This window comes from Rhinopithecus roxellana, chromosome 6, assembly GCF_007565055.1.
Source record: "Rhinopithecus roxellana isolate Shanxi Qingling chromosome 6, ASM756505v1, whole genome shotgun sequence".
In the NCBI taxonomy this organism is placed as follows: Eukaryota; Metazoa; Chordata; class Mammalia; order Primates; family Cercopithecidae; genus Rhinopithecus; species Rhinopithecus roxellana.
The window spans coordinates 24,036,298-24,043,102 of record NC_044554.1 but is presented as its reverse complement, the minus strand read 5'-3'; positions in this window follow the sequence as shown (position 1 = coordinate 24,043,102).

The following is a 6,805-nucleotide window of genomic DNA, read 5'->3' as shown; positions in this document are numbered from 1 at the left end:
CTAAACTCTTAATATGAACCCAACATGACTTTGTTTTCTGAGGAATCTTTGAGGTTCAACTGGTTGCTACAAGAGCTGTGAATTTTTGTGTGATTTTTAAGTGCCTTGGATAGTGTTATAGGGTCATAGGCTGAAGTCTGAGTGACTTTAAGCAGCCAAAAAATGCTCTCTAGAAAAGCAGGATATTTATGTCTCAGTACTACAATGAAATCAACTTTTGCAATAGCAGAAAACAAAAGAGTCAGACTTCTGCACTTAGGTAGCATTAATAACATGACCATTAAATCTAAGCTATCTAGTCAGAAGACTCCAACTGAGTACTGTGCTCTAAAGTCACATCATAATCTAGATCATATTGCTCCAGCTAGTAGTCATTCATTCCACTCACTTGATTAATTCAAAATGCCAAATAGCAAATGTTTAATTTTGTAAGTAAATATAATATTGTATCAGCTGCAAAATAAAATTATCACATCACTCCAAGAATAAACATTTTTTAAAGGCAAAACCTTCATATTTATAGTGAAGTAGCTCTTTTTCAACATGATGATCAGGTTAGTCTCAAAATTATTAAAATTATAAAAAATATCTGTGGGGATAAACACTGAAAATGGGAACAGATAAAGAAATAAGAAATTTGTTTACAATACATTTACATTTTAGAGAAAACAATATTTATTATAGCAGATGCATGGTGATATATTCCCCTTTTATCTCAAATACAGTTTTTCTGTTTTCTGTGCATTAGTCAATTCAACTGGGCTAGATTTAGGACTCTTTCCTCAAGTGAAATTCTCCCTAAGACCATGTGTGAAACAGATAAATGTCAATAAATGAATCACTTTAAATTTTTTTATGGGTCTGGGGAAACTTCTTCGGTTTTAGGCATGATCCTTGATGCATTTCCATGGAGCTGGAGGGTGCAAAAACAGTGCACAAGCTTCTCAGCTCTTAGAGGTCAGAAGAAGAAGTCATGTCTGTCTTACATTTCAGGATACTTTCTGTATCTTTCATGGTGCCTGGCCCAGAGTAGGTGTTCTGAATGTCTCTGAATGAATGAATTAATGACTATCTTAAAATGTTATTCCTTTTTGTAACCTCAACTAGTGCAGGTAGACAAAGCTGTATTTATCCAACTGTGTTAAAATTGCTGTGACAATAAAGATAGATGGCATATACAATGAAAGAGTAAAATACATTACATGGCATGTTTAGAAGCATAGCACAATACAAGGATCCCCTGACTAGATGAGAGTCATGAATTTGGGGTTCTGTTCAAATTTCTTCTTTCACCTTGCAAATGATCTTTGTTATCACTGGGGCTTGTGCCAGTGTTACCTCATCTGTAACATGGTACTATCTGACCAGAATCTGTTAGCTTTTAACATTTTTACGAGAGTAAAATTCATAGAGTAATACAACCTCAAGTGTCATGAGATATTTCTTAATTGATGACCAAGCAGATATTCCAAATTGTCTCTTCAAACTGTTAATAAATGTTAGGTACAGAAATGGCACAAACCCACACAACAAACATTCTTGGATGTTCACACTTTAGGCAGGTATTAGGGATTGTCATATCTTCCATCTCTTCTTCTGAACTTTTTTCATTCTACTTTTCATGTTAGTGTTTAAAGACCTAATTTAATTGCATCTTTATTTTAAATAGAGAGAGATTAAGTAAAGAATGAAAGTAGAAATGACAGATGGAGGCAGATGTTTCAATTCTGACAAAAAAAAATTGTTAGATTTCTACTCTTTATAGAGAATAAAATTACTGTGAAAAACTAGATGTAGACAAATAATCTACAAATAAGTAGTAACCCACCAGGCAAATAAAATTGAGATAGGGTTGACATTATGTGACACGAAAGTTATTTTTTTAAACCAGTACCAGCCACTGCAAAAACACACCGAACTATAAAGACCAATGAAACTGTGAAGAAACTGCATCAACTAACAGGCAAAATAACCAGCTAGCATCATGATGACAGGATCTAATTCACACATAACAATATTAACCTTAAATGTAAATGGGCTAAAGGTCCCAATTAAAAGACACAGACTGGCAAATTGGATAAAGTGACAAGACCTGTCAGTGTGCTGTATTCAGGAGACCCCTCTCACATGCAAAGACACAAACAGGCTCAAAATAAAGGGAAATTTTACCATACAAATAGAAAGCAGACAAAAGTGAGGGTTGCGATCCTAGTCTCTGACATAACATCCTTTAAACCAACAAAGATCAAAAAAGACAAAGGGCATTACATAATGGAAAAGGGATCAATTCAACAAGAAAAGCTAACTATCCTAAATATATATACAACAAATATGGGAGCACTCACATTCATAAAACAAGTTCTTAGAGACCTACAAAGAGACTTAGACTCCCAAAGAATAGTGGTGGGAGACCATAACACCCCATTGTCACTATTAGATCAATGAGACAGAAAATTAACAAGGATGTTCAGGACTTGAACTCAGCTCTGGATCAAGTGGACCTAATAGATATCTACAGAACTCTCCACCTCAAATCAACAGAATATACATTCTTCTCAGTCCCACATGGCACTTAAAATATCCTTAAATTGACCACATAATTGGAAGTAAAACACTCCTCAGCAAATACAAAAGAACTGAAATAATAACAGTCTCTCAGACCACAGTGCAATCAAATTAGAACTCAATTTTAAGAAACTCACTCAAAATCACACAACTATGTGGAAACTGAACAGCCTGCTCTTGAATGACTCTGGGGTAAATAATGAAATTAAGACAGAAATCAAGACGTTCCTTGAAACCAATGAGAAAAAAGAGACAACATACCAGAATCTCTGGAGTGTAGCTAAAGCAGTGTTAAAAGGGAAATTTAACTGGACATGGTGGGTCACAACTGTAATCCCAGCACTTTGGGAGGCTGAGGTGGGCTGATTGCCTGAGCTCAGAAGTTTAAGACCAGCCTGGACAACACAGTGAAGCTCCATCTCTACTAAAATACAAAAACGTAGCCAGGCATGGTGGCGTGAGCCTATAATCCCAGCTACTCAGGAGGCCGAGGCAGTAAAATCGCTTGAACCTGGGAGGCGGAGGTTGCAGTGATCCGAGGTTGTGCCACTGCACTTCAGCCTGGGTGACAGAGCAAGACTCTGTCAAAAAAAAAAAAAGGAAATTTATAGCACTAAATACCCACATCAGAAAGCTAAAAAGATTTCAAATCTACACTCCAACATCACAATTAAAAGAACTAGAGAAGCAAGAGCAAACAAATCCAAAAACTAGCAGAAGACAAGAAATAACTAAGATGAGAGTGGCGCTAAAGGAGGTAGAGATAGGAAAAACCCTTCAAAAGAATCAATGAATCCAGGAGCTATTGTTTTTGAAAAAATTAACAAAATAGACCACTAACTAGACTAATAAAGAATAAAAAAGAGAAGAATCAAATAGACACAACAAAAATGATAAAGGCGACGTTACCACTGACCCCACAGAAATACAAACTGTCATCAGAGAATACTGTAAACACCTCTACACAAATAAATTAGAAAATATAAAAGAAATGGATAAATTCCTGGACTCATATACCCTCCCAAGACTAAACCAGGAAGAGTTGAATCCCTGAATAGACCAATAGCAAGTTCTTTAGACAGTAATTAAGACAGTAATAAATAACCCACCAACCAAAAAAAAAAAAAGCAAGCCCAGGACCAGACAGATTCACAACCGAATTCTACCAGAGGTACAAAGAGGAGCTGGTATCATTCCTTCTGAAACTATTCCAAACAATTGAAGGAGGGACTCCTCCCTAACTCATTTTATGAAGCCAACATCATCCTGATACCAAAACCTGGAAGAGACACAACAAAAAGAGAAAACTTCAGGCCAATATCCCTGATGAACATCGATGCAAAAAATCCTCAATAAAATACTGGCAAATCGAATCCAGCAGCACATCAAAAAGCTTATCCACCACAAGTTGGCTTCATCCCTGGGATCTGAGGCTGATTCAACATATGAAAATTAATAAATATAATCCATCACATAAACAGAACCAAAAACAAAAACCACATGATTATCTCAATAGATGCAGAAAAGGCCTTTGATAAAAGTCAATATCCCTTCATGTTAAAAACTGTCAATAAACTAGGTGTTGATGGAACATATCTCAAAATAATAAGAGCTGCTTATGACAAACCCACAGCCAACATCATACTGAATGGGCAAAAGCTGGAAATATTCCCTTGGAAAACCAGCACAAGACAAGGATGCCCTCTCTCACCATTCCTATTCAACATAGTATGGGAAGTTCTGGCCAGGGCAATCAGGAAAGAGAAAGAAATAAAGCGTATGCAAATAGGAAGAGAGGAAGTCAAATTGTCTGTTTGTGGCTGACATGATTCTATATTTAAAAACTCCATCATCTTAGCCCAAAACTCCTTAAGCTGATAAGCAACTTCAGTGAAGTCTCGGGATACAAAATCAACGTGCAAAAGTCACAAGCATTCCTATACACCAATAATAGACAAACAGAGAATCAAATCATGAGTGAACTCCCATTCACAATCACTACATAGAGAATAAAATACCTAGGAATACAACCTTGTAAGTTGTAAGTGGGATGCGAAGGACCTCTTCAGGGAGAACTGCAGACAACTACTAAAGGAAATAAGAGAGGACACAAGCAAATGGAAAAGCATTCCATGCTCATGGAGAGGAAGAATCAATATCATGAAAATGACCATACTGCCCAAAGTAATTTATAGATTCAATGCTATCCCCATCAAGCTACCATTGACTTTCTTTACTACTTTAAAATTCATATGGAACCAAAAAAGAGCCTGTATAGCCAAGACAATCCTAAGCAAAAAAAAAAAAAAAAAAAAAAAAAAAAAACACAGCTGGAGGCATCAAGGCTGCAGTAACCAAAACAGCATGGTACTGGAACCAAAACAGACATATAGACTAACGCAATAGAATAGAGATCTCAGAAATAACACCATACATCTACAACCATCTGATTTTCAACAAACCTGACAAAGACAAGCAATGGGAAAAGGATTCTCTATTTAATAAATGGTGCTGGGAAAACTGGTTAGCCATATGCAGAAAACTAAAACTGGACCCCTCCCTTACACTTTATACAAAAATTAACTCAAGATGGATCAAGGACCTAAATGTAAAATCCAAAACCATAAAAAGCCAAGTAGAAAATCTAGGTGATACCTTTCAGGACATAGGTATGGGCACAGATTTTAAGATGAAATCACCAAAAGCAATTGCAGCAAAAGCAAAAATTGACAAATGGTATCTAAGAGCTTCTGCACAGCAAAAGACACTATCATCAGAGCGAACAGGCAACCTACACAATGTGAGAAAATTTTTGCAATCTACCCATCTGACAAAGGTCTAATAGCCAGAATGTACAAGGAACTTAAACAAATTTACAAGAAAAAAGAAAAAAAAATCAAAAAGTGAGCAAAGAACATGAACAGACACTTCTCAAAAGAAGACATTTATGCAACCAACAAACAAATGAAAAAAAGCTCAACATCACTGAAAATGCAAATGAAAGCTACAATGAAATACCCATCTCATGCCAGTTAGAATGCCAATCAGTAAAATGTCAGGAAACAACAGATGCTCGTGAGGCTGTGGAAAAATAGAAATGCTTTTACACTGTTGGTGGAAATGTAAATTAGTTCAAACATTGTGGAAGACAGTGTGGTGATTCCTCAGGGATCTAGAACTAGAAATACCATTTGACATGTCAATCCCATTACTGGGTATATACCCAAAGGATTATAAATCATTCTACTATGACTATGCATGCACACATACGTTTATTGCAGCACTATTTACAATACCAAAGACTTGGAACTAACCCAAATGCCCATCAGTGATAGTCTGGATAAAATAAATGTGGCACATATACACCATGGATTACTATGCAGCCATAAAAAGGCATGAGATCATGTCCTTTGCAGGGACATGAATGAAGCTGGAAGCCATCATCCTCAGCAAACTAACACAGGAAGAGAAAACCAAATACCGCATGTTGTCACTCATAAGTGGGAGTTGAACAATGAAAACAAATGGACACAGAGAGGGGAACAACACATGCCAGGGCTTATTGGGGCAGGAGTGAGGGGAGGGAGAGCATCAGGACAAATAGCTAATGCATGCAGGGCTTAAAACCTAGATGATAGGTTGATAGGTGCAGCACACCACACATATACCTATGTAAAAAACCTGCACATTCTGCACATGTATCCTAGAACTTAAAGTAAAATTTAAGAAAGAAAAGAAAAGAAAGTTATTTCCTTGAGAGTAGTTACCATGTTTTGGTGAGTTTTTAAATATTTTTTCAGTCAATTTGCAAAATTTCTAACACTGATCTCAGTGTTGGAGAAATGTAGTCAGTACCTGTTGATCAAAAACAATGAAAAGAAGAAAAGAAACAGAAAACATGCAAACTTTTGATAGGTCATATATTGAATGTATATACTTCATATAAAATTTAATTTATACAGCATTGGTTCATTTAACTCAACTCAGTTTACTTAATATATAAAAATAGCTGCTGTAGTCTAGGAATTGAGCTAAACACTGCTCAGAACTTCAAAACAAATAAGACATGATTCTGCCTTAAATTATTTAACAGTAAGTGAGATAATACACAATAGAGTGCATAAAAGAGACAAACTGTGCAACATCAAATGGTATCTATATACACAGAAAATATGGAGCTGTTTCATGAATATGACTGTCCTTCCATAACTGCGTTCTGCAGTTGAGGACTCAAACAATG